Source organism: Arachis stenosperma, chromosome 6 (assembly GCF_014773155.1).
Source record: "Arachis stenosperma cultivar V10309 chromosome 6, arast.V10309.gnm1.PFL2, whole genome shotgun sequence".
Classification (NCBI taxonomy): domain Eukaryota; kingdom Viridiplantae; phylum Streptophyta; class Magnoliopsida; order Fabales; family Fabaceae; genus Arachis; species Arachis stenosperma.
The window spans coordinates 100,523,372-100,534,124 of record NC_080382.1 but is presented as its reverse complement, the minus strand read 5'-3'; positions in this window follow the sequence as shown (position 1 = coordinate 100,534,124).

Sequence of the window (10,753 nt, the reverse complement as noted above, 5' to 3'; positions counted from 1 at the left end):
TCTTGAAGCAAGAAAAAGCAGTGAATATTCAAAAAAATAGAAAGAAAAAGAAAAAGCAAATAGAAAAAGCCAATAGCCCTTAAAAGCAAAAGGCAAGGGTAAAAAGGATCCAAGACTTTGAGCATCAATGGATAGGAGGGCCCAAGGAAATAAATCCAGGCCTAAGCGGCTAAATCAAGCTGTCCCTAACCATGTGCTTGTGGCATGCAAGTCCAAGTGAAAAACTTGAGACTGAGTGGTTAAAGTCGTGATCCAAAGAAAAAAGAGTGTGCTTAAGAGCTCTGGACACCTCTGATTGGGGACTTTAGCAAAGCTAAGTCACAATCTGAAAAGATTCACCCAGCTATGTGTCTGTGGTATTTATGTATCCGATGGTAATACTGGAAAACAAAGTGCTTAGGGCCACGGCCAAGACTCATAAAAGTAGCTGTGTTCAAGAATCAACATACTTAACTAGGAGAATCAATTAACACTATCTAAATTCTGAATTTCTATAGATGCCAATCATTCTGAACTTCAAAGGAAAAAGTGAGATGCAAAAACTGTTCAGAAGCAAAAAGTTACAAGTCCTGCTCATTTAATTAGAACTAATCTTCATTGATATTTTTAGATTTCTAGTTTGATACGCACTTTTAGTCAGTAGTGTATATATATATATATATATATATATATATATATATATATATATATATATATATATATATATATATATATATATGTAGTTAATTTAGCCCATTGGTTGTGATTGGAAAGTATGGATCATTGAGCTTAGTTGACCCTTTTTTACTTATGAGAATTGGTTTGATTGAAAAAGGAAATTAAACTAAGAAATTTTTTTTTACTTTACTCAATCACAACATTGCATTTAGGATACATATAATAAGCTCAGTCAAAACGATGAACTTCTCCAAGGAATTTATTGAAAATTTTTTGTGTTGAACTTGCATGAATTACACATATTGTGGATCATGTTTTTGAGCTTAGAACACAAGCATGTGAGATTTTGAGCCTAATGGTGTGGTTACATTATATAACCACTTATTTTCATTCTTGTGTGTGATTATTCTCTTTCTATGATTGTGATCTTTGATTTGTTTAATTCTTTATGTCCATTGTTCCATGTATACATGCACTTATATGATTGAGGCCATTGTTTCATAAAGCTCACTTACCCAAATAGCCTACCTTTTACCTTCCATTTTTAACCAATTTTGAGCCTATGCTTAACCCAATTGTTCTTTATTTTAGCATATTACTAGCCTAAAGAGAAAAATAATAAATGTCCCTTGTTTGGATCTTTGATTAGCTTAGGTTAGTGAGAGTGTTTATCATTCAAGTTTGGGGAAGGTTGGGAACATTGGGTTAGGATAAAAGGGTGTTTTTTGTATTTCTATATTTGGAAATTGGGTGCATTGGTGCACGAAATTGTGATCATCAATGGCACCATCAACATGGTACGCTCAATTGCAATCTCAACTCTTTATCACAACTTCGCACAACTAACCAGCAAGTGCACTGGGTTGTCCAAGTAATAAACCTTACACGAGTAAGGGTCGATCCCACGGAGATTGTTGGTATGAAGCAAGCTATGGTCATCTTGTAAATCTCAGTCAGGCAGATTCAAATGGTTATGGATGATTTATGAATAAAACATAAGATAAGTATAGAGATACTTATGTAATTCATTGGTGAGAATTTCAAATAAGCGAATGGAGATGCTTTGTCCCTTCCGTCTCTCTGCTTTCCTACTGTCTTCTTCCAATCCTTCTTACTCCTTTTCATGGCAAGCTGTATGTAGGGTTTCACCATTGTCAATGGCTACCTCCCATCCTCTCAGTGAAAATGTTCAACGTGCTCTGTCACAGCACGGCTATTCAGCTGTCGGTTCTCGATCATGTCGGAATAGAATCCATTGATTCTTTTGCGTCTGTCACTAACGCCCCACAATCGCGAGTTTGAAACTCGTCACAGTCATTCAATCCTTGAATCCTACTCAGAATACCACAGACAAGGTTTAAACCTTCCGGATTCTCTTAAATGCCGCCATCAATTCTAGCTTATACCACGAAGATTCCGATTAAGGGATCCAAGAGATATCCACTCAATCTAAGGTAGAACGGAGGTGGTTGTCAGGCACATGTTCATAGGTGAGAATGATGATGAGTGTCACGGATCATCACATTCATCAAGTTGAGGAACAAGTGATATCTTAGAACAAGAACAAGCTGAATTGAATAGAAGAACAATAGTAATTGCATTAATACTCGAGGTACAGCAGAGCTCCACACCTTAATCTATGGTGTGTAGAAACTCCACCGTCGAAAATACATAAGAACAAGGTCTAGGCATGGCCGAATGGCCAGCCTCCCAATGATCTAAGATAGCATAAGACTACTCAAAGATAGCTACCCCGATGAGAATACAATAGTAAAAGGTCCTATATGTAGAGAACTAGTAGCCTAGGGTTTAAAGAAATGAGTAAATGACATAAAAATCCACTTCCGGGCCCACTTGGTGTGTGCTTAAGCTGAGCATTGAAGCTTTCATGTGTAGAGACTTTTCTTGGAGTTAAACGCCAGCTTTTGTGCCAGTTTGGGCGTTTAACTCCCATTCTTGTGCCAGTTCCGGCGTTTAACGCCGGGCAATTTTGAGCTGATTTGGAACGCCAGTTTGGACCATCAAATCTCGAGCAAAGTATGAACTATTATATATTGCTGGAAATCCCAGGATGTCTACTTTCCAAAGCAATTGAGAGCGTGCCAATTAGGCTTCTGTAGCTCAATAAAATCCATTTCGAGTGCAGGGATGTCAGAATCCAACAACATCTGCAGTCCTTTTCAGTCTCTGAATCAGATTTTTGCTCAGGTCCCTCAAATTCAGCCAGAAAATACTTGAAATCACAGAAAAACACACAAACTCATAGTAAAGTCCAAAAAAGTGAATTTTCACTAAAAACTAATAATAATACAATGAAAACTAACTAAAACATACTAAAAACAATGCCAAAAAGCGTATAAATTATCCGCTCATCATGCATACTCTTGTATTAATCAAATGTTTAGACCTTATGCATTGATGTTCTTGTGTATAGTTTAGCTTGAAAAAAAAGAAACAAAAAGGGGACAAAATACCCCAAAGTAAGTTTAATAAAAATCAATGCATATGTGGGGTGACCAAAAAGAAAATGCATGAGTGTGAGAAGAAGTGAGGATTATGGGTAGCTAGGTTTTTTTAGAATAGTATAGGCTGTTATATAGGTTAGGTGGGAAGCTTAGGTTAATCAAAGATTCAAATTCTAGTCCACTCAACCATATATAACCCTACCTTGACCCTAGCCCCATTACAACCTTATGGAAATTCCTCATGATATTTGTATGCATGCATGAAATAATTATCGATTGTTGGATGAAAACCAAATCTTGGAAAGTATGATTAGGGAAGAATTGAGTGAATCAACCCCAAACACTTGAGTGACTAGAGCGGATACACATCCGGTGAGGGATTGCTCAATTACATGTTTTCACCATGATCATCCCTTTTCTCGCAAGTTTGCAATTCTTTTTGATAATTCAATACAATTGTGGGTTTGATTTGATTTCTATTGCTTTAGCCCTTATGCTTATATATGTTTTCTTGGAAGTTGATTTATTTTGACCAAGCATTTGCATTCATATATATAGTTGCATTTAGATAGGTTGCATATAGTTTATTTGCATTGAATAATGGTCATAACCCTTGTTCCCTTCTTAATTTAGCATGAGAACATGCTATTGTTTAAATGTAGGGAGATTGACAAACCCCATTTTTAGGGTTTATCTTGTGTTGAATTTAGAGGGATTTTATCAACTTTTCCCACATTTATTCACTAAAATAGCATGGTTTTATAGATTCTCCTTCATTTATGCTTAAGTGTAGAAACATGCTTTTTAGCCCTTTAATTTGCTAATTTTAATTCACCTTTGATTTCACTAGATGCCTTGATGTGTTTGTTAGTGAATTCAGGTTGAAAAGGTTAGGAATGGATCAAAGGGGTGAAGAGAAAAGCATGCAAAGTGGAGAACTCATGGAAGATCAAAGATTTGGAGCGCACTCACCGACACACACACACAACAGATGCGCACGCATGGATATGGAGTCACATGGGGACAGGTACGCATAACAAACGCGTACGCGTGGATGGAAAATTGTCAAGCGACACGTACACGTGACCCATGCGCACGCGTCGATGCTCGCACATGACCTTATTAAAGTGAAAATGCTGGAGGGCGATTTCTGAGCTTTTCAGGCCCAAATTCAACTGATTCCAGAGTCTATTTCATACATAATTGAAGATTGGACAACGGGAGAGCACTTAGTGTAATTATAATGAGCCTTTAGTTAGTTTTTTAGAGAGAAAAGCTCCATCTTCTCTCTAGAATTAGGTTAGGATTAGGTTAATCTCTCTTAGATCTAGGTTTAGTTTCATGTTTTCATCTTGTTCTCTTTACAATTCCTTGTTTTAGTAATTGATGATTGGTATCCATTGACTCTAACTTTCACTAAATTCATTAGTGAGTGGCTAGGACTTATGGATTGGGATTGATAAAGCTCATTTGACTTTCCTCCACTTATTAGAGGATGACTTAATGGGATTGATCATTGCAATTACCATATTGTGGTTAGTAACAAGGATAAAGATCCTTAACCATCAACACTTGCCAAGATCATTTTTATCATTTAAGTTTAATTGACATTTCTTGTTCATTATTCAAAATCCCAAAATATAAAACCCATAACCAATAATTGAGCACACTTCCCTGCAATTCCTTGAGAGACGACCCAAGGTTTAAATACTTCGGTTTATTTTTATTGGGGTTTGTACTTGTGACAACCAAATTTTTTATTGAAGGAATTGTTTGTCGGTTTACAACCATACTTGCAACGAGAATTCATTTGTGAAATTCTATACCGACCGACAATTACCGCTCATCATTTTTCTAGCTGTTATTGATTGGTTCCCGGCTGCGTCTTAATTTTAGAAAGGCGCCATAATTAATTTATTTTTCTTTCTTTTTGTACAAGTGTTCCTGGATTCATTTGAATGACATTTTTAATTTAATATATAAAGCACTGATAAATTCCTCCTATGAAGGTGAACTCTTAACTCTCATATCTCCAAAGAAAAATTTATTAAAATTGTAAAAACCAAAAATTAGTGGATATAGAACATTGGCTAGCATAGATAGTTTGGATGGTGCAATTCTCAATTCTCACTTGTGTGATTTGATTACCATGTTCATATATATCTTTGCAAGTGTGACCAGCATTTAGTAAAGAACAAAGAAGGCAGAGGTGAATTAATGATATAAGTCATTGATAGTTTTGAGTTTGTTTTTTAATTTTTATAATTGCGAATGTCATTATGAATATTTTTCTAATAATTACTTTTCTATATAATTATGCAAGATAATGTTGAGAATGATAATGAAGATTAAGCTGATTATTATTGTGGTTTATTGGCTAAGATAGAGTAGTGTTGGAAATGGATACATGTATGGTTGACTACTAATGACTTTTATTAGAAGATACTTATATAGGATATGTTTTTCGTAGAGTATTAGTAGTAAATTCTAAATGGTATTATGGTTATTTTGATATGGTTATGCTTACTTTAGTGTGAGATGTATGAATACTCACAATTAACTTCATTTTAGTACTTTTGGATCATTATTATAAATATATTTTGGTTAGAGATAATTTTTATTATTTAAAGAAATTATTTAGTATAATTATGTATTTATTTTTATTTTATAATATTTAACTCATTTAATTAAAAATACAGAATTATTATACATGTAATCATATTACTAAATATTATTTTATAATATTATGTTGTATTAATCATATTTTTATTAGAATATTTAGTATATATATACAGAAAATAAAAAAATAATAAGGGACCTAAGGCTACACTTATATACAGTAGCTATAGAATACAAAAAGAAAAAGAAAAAGAAAAAGAGGGACCTAAGGCTACACTTATAAATGATAGCCATGGTATACAATGTGGCTACGCTTCAAAGGTGATGCAGTAGCATTGAAAAGTGTAGCCTTGATAAATCCCTATTTCATGGTTTATCTTGTTCTCAATTAAGTGGATTTTATCAATCTTTCATACACTTATTCATACTAATTGCATGAGTTTACGTTTTCCTTCCGGATTTTGTGCTATGATTGAAAACATGCTTCTTTAGTCTTAATTTAGCTAATTTTAATCCTCTCTTATTACCATTCGATGCCTTGATATGTGTGTTAAGTGATTTCAGAGATTATAGGGTAGGAATGGCTCAGAAAATGGAAAGGAAGCATGCAAAAGTGGAAGGAATACAAGAAACTGAAGGAATTGCCAAAGCTGTCAGCCTGACCTCTTTGCACTCAAACGGTCATAACTTGAGCTACAGAGGTCCAAATGAGGCGGCGGTTCTAGTTGCGTTGGAAAGCTAATGTTCAGGGCTTCGATTTGATATGTAATTTGCCATAGTGGCCGTACAGCTAGGCGACGCGAACGCGTGCTCTACGCGGACGCGTCGCAGTGACGAAAAACCAGCGTGGCAGATTTCGTAATCAGCAATTTCTGGGCTATTTTTGACCCAGTTTTCGACCCAAAAAACACAGATTAGAGGCTATAATGTTGGGGAATCCATCCATTAATTCAATAATTCATATACAACATTCATAATTCACAATGTTCGGATTAGATATAGTTTTTAGAGAGAGAGGGGTTCTCTCCTTTCTCTTAAGATTAGGTTTAGGATTTTTATTATGTTTAAGCTATGACCTCTTTAATTACAGGTTCAATGTCACTTTAATTTATGTTGCTCTTCCATTCTTAGATACTCTAATGCTTTTATTTGATTTATGTTGCCAAATTGGCTTATGAACTTTTCATGTTAAGATTTTCTTAATTAATGTAATTTGAGGTATTTTTAGATATATGATTTTTATTTAGCTTTTTACATTCTTGGCTTTGGTTGATTAATTAGTAACTATTGAGTTGTCAGACTCATTGTGATTGATAATTGATATCTTTGCTGATTGATTTAGATTTCTATAACTCTAGTCTTTCCTTAGGAGTTGACTAGGACTTTTTAGGAGTTAATTTAATTTAACCACTTGACTTAGTGGGAGCAAAATATAATTCTCATCACCATTGATAAGGATAACTAGGATAGAAATTCTAATTCTCATACCTCGCCAAGAGTTTTCTTAATTATTAATTTATTTTTCTTGCTATTTAAATTACTTGTTCTCTATTTTAAAAACCCAAAAATATATCTTTTTCCATAACCAATAATAAATCATACTTCCCTGCAATTCCTTGAGAAGACGACCCGAGGTTTGAATACTTCGGTTATTTATTTTTATTGGGTTTGCTTAAGTGACAAACAAAACTTTTGTACGAAAGGATTCTCTGTTGGTTTAGAAACTATACTTACAACGCGGTTATATTTTTATATTTCTTTACCAATAGAAAATCCGATCGTCAAGCCTATTCTAGTAAAAATGGAAGCTGAAAAACGTAGCCTTTGGTCCTAGACATCATCACTTGAAAAGCGCACCATATTCCCAAATGCAAAAAAGTGTAGCCCTTGGTGCAGAAAAGCGTAGCCTTTGAGAATAGGCAACGGCCGAATAGGCATCCCCCACTAAAGCATCTCCGTAGCCCGAAAAGCGTAGCCTTAGCCTAAGACATCATTTTTTTTTTCACTTTTGGCTAAGCTTTTCAAGTGTACCTGAATGGGTATTTTTCTTGTAGTGATACTATCAACGGAATTATTTGTGTGAAATTCCTAACTGACGGTTTTGCTATTTCAAGTTTTTGGCGCCATTGCCGGGGAGTTACAATGTGTGCTTGTTATTGGTTCTTGTATATATGTCAATATTGTGAATAGTTTGATTTTTGGTTTGTTTGCTTGCTTTTGCTAGTTTTAGGATTTGTTTTTCTTTGGTTCTTATTAGTTTTTGTTTTCATTTTCTCTTGCTACTATGAATTCTCACCCCTTTGGCTATGAGTTTAGTTCAAACTATGTTGTAGGAAATGGGAACTACAATGACAACATGCATCAAGGATGGAACAATCAAAGATGGGAGGAGCCTCATGGAATTGATCACTCTTCTTGGCAACAACCTCCTCCAGTTTCTTATAGGTATAATCCAACTCCTAATGCATATCAACCTAATGGATGTGGTGACCATCATTGTGGTTGTCAACTACAATCACTATATGCATATGAACCACCTCCTCAACATAGTTTTGAACCACCATACTCACAAGTCCCCTACCACCAAACACCTCCATATGATCCTAATCCTTATCCACCATACCAACCACCTTATGAGCCATATGAACCATACAAAGAACCACAATAATTCCAACACAATTACTCCCAACCACCTTGATATACACTATCTCCATACCCTTACCAAGATGAACCACCTTCCAATTATGAACCCTTTCTCCCAAACAATGAACCCTCTCTTCCACCACCACATCCAATGGATGAAGCTCTCCAAACCTTTTTGCAAGAACAAAAAAGAAATATTAGCTCTTATATCTAAAGACAATAAGAGAAGCAAAAGGAGCTAAAGAAGCTAGAAGCCATGGTTGCTACCATGACAGAAGCCATTAACCACATGGCCTCCCACTTGAGCTCATGCATCCCAAGTACTTCCATTGATGAATGTGGAGGATCAACCAAGGAGCATAGTGAGGGAGTGAACTTGAAGCTTTAAGGCGAAGAAGAGGAGTTGAAGCAAAAATTGCAACAAGGGGAGGAGTTGAAGCAAAGACGAATTTGGTAAACATTAAATTGAAATACTGATGTTGTATTGAGATTGGTCTTAGGGAAACCGTGAAGGATGGTGAACCCAAATTTGTAGGGGAGGTTCTGCCGGAATTCTGAAAGAACATGAAGAGTTTAGAAATCTTAAGTTATAATATCAATCGGTAGTTTTAACTTAGAAGTTTTATGAAGGGTGAGATGAACATAACATTTGGTTAGTTATTGAGAGAAACATATAAGAAGCTAAGAGTATAACGTATAAATATAACTTTAGCTGGAATCGAAATAGGGTGTTAAAATTGATGTTGAAGAATGGTAAAAGAATAGTAAGAGGTCAGTTGAAAATGAGAGAGCTTATATGAAGATTTGATAGGGAATTTTTGAGGGCGAAAATTCCTGTTAGGTAGGTAGAATGTAAAATCCGGTCAAACCATAATTTATTAAATAATAAATTAAATAGGAGCGAACATGGTTAGAAAATTTAGCAATCGAAATTCGATAATTTAAATATGATATTTAGACTCAATGGATTTTTCTCAGTCGGAAAACATAGTTTTCTACGTAAAAATACGCACAGAAAATTTGACCAGCAATATCGGCTGAGATCTATCCGATACTGCAATTGAATAAATTAATTATAATTGAATAAGGTTAGGAAATGAGAAATTATAAATTGGGAAGCTAGAAATATTTAAAATACGATTTAAAACTTTAATATTAAAGGTTTCGGTCCAAAGTTGGGCCAACGAACAAAAACAAGTGAACCGGGCTCATTTATCCTAGAGAATGAGAGAGGATGCGGATAGAGAGAAGCGAGAAATAAAACCTAGCTTTGAAAACTTCAAATCACCATAACTTTCTCTTTGGAACTCTGATTGATGAGCCATTCATGGCCACGCGTTGCTCTTCTTATTCTCTATGATTCTATCTAAGTTTTGCGGTGAGTATTCCACTATCCTCTGCCCAGTTTTTGTTTTTCTCTTTAAAGTCAAATTTGGTTTGAGTTTTGAGAAAATCTTGTGATTTTGGTTATTTAGGGGTGCTCTAGTATGAGCCATTGGTGATATTCATCATAAAATACAGTGGGTTAAGGTAAGAAACCCTCCAACCTTTGTGATTCATCATTTTCATGAACCTTAGGTTGATTGTAAGTGTAAAATTAGTTATGTTAGAGTATTGGTTGATTTTGGTGCACAATTGGGAGGTTGGTGTTGCTTGTGGAGCTTTGGTGAGGCTTGGAAGGTTATTGGAGACTTCTAAAGAAGAGGCTCAATTGGTTTGGCTCCAAGAGGTACGGTTTAAGTTTTATTTAAGTACTGTGTGGTGTGATGAGAATTCCTAGGCTAGATGCCCCTAGGATTAAGTTTCGATTGTGTAAATGGTTGGCACTAATATGTATAGTTAATATGTAATGCAAATTAATGACTGGGCAGAGAATTGTGTGAATTTGTATGTTTGGTGTGTTGAGAATATGATGAATTGGATAATGAATATTGGTTTGTGAAATATGCATTTAAATTGTGAATTTGTGCCGAAGGCCGGAAAGAGGTAAAGAAGGTAAGTGATGTGTGTATTGTGTGATGTCATATGAGACTTAATGGATATTGAATATTGAATGTGTGAATAAATGCAAGGAATGTGGAATAATAAGAAATTAGGAATTTAGGAGGGGAAGGTGATGAAATTAAATTGAATTATGTAGATGGGGTAGGTTTGGTTTTGGTTGAGTGTAATTATGTGAATGTGGTTGGGTTGTGGTCATTTGAATGATTGGAAATGAATTTGGCTTGTGAACATTGGAAAAATTGGTGATTTCTATTTTTGGGTTAAATCTGATTTTTGACAAATTTCGGCGATCCGTAACTCAGTCTTCGAAGTTAAGAATTCTTCAAAATTGAGCATTTATGAAAGTTCATTCAACGATCTTTTCA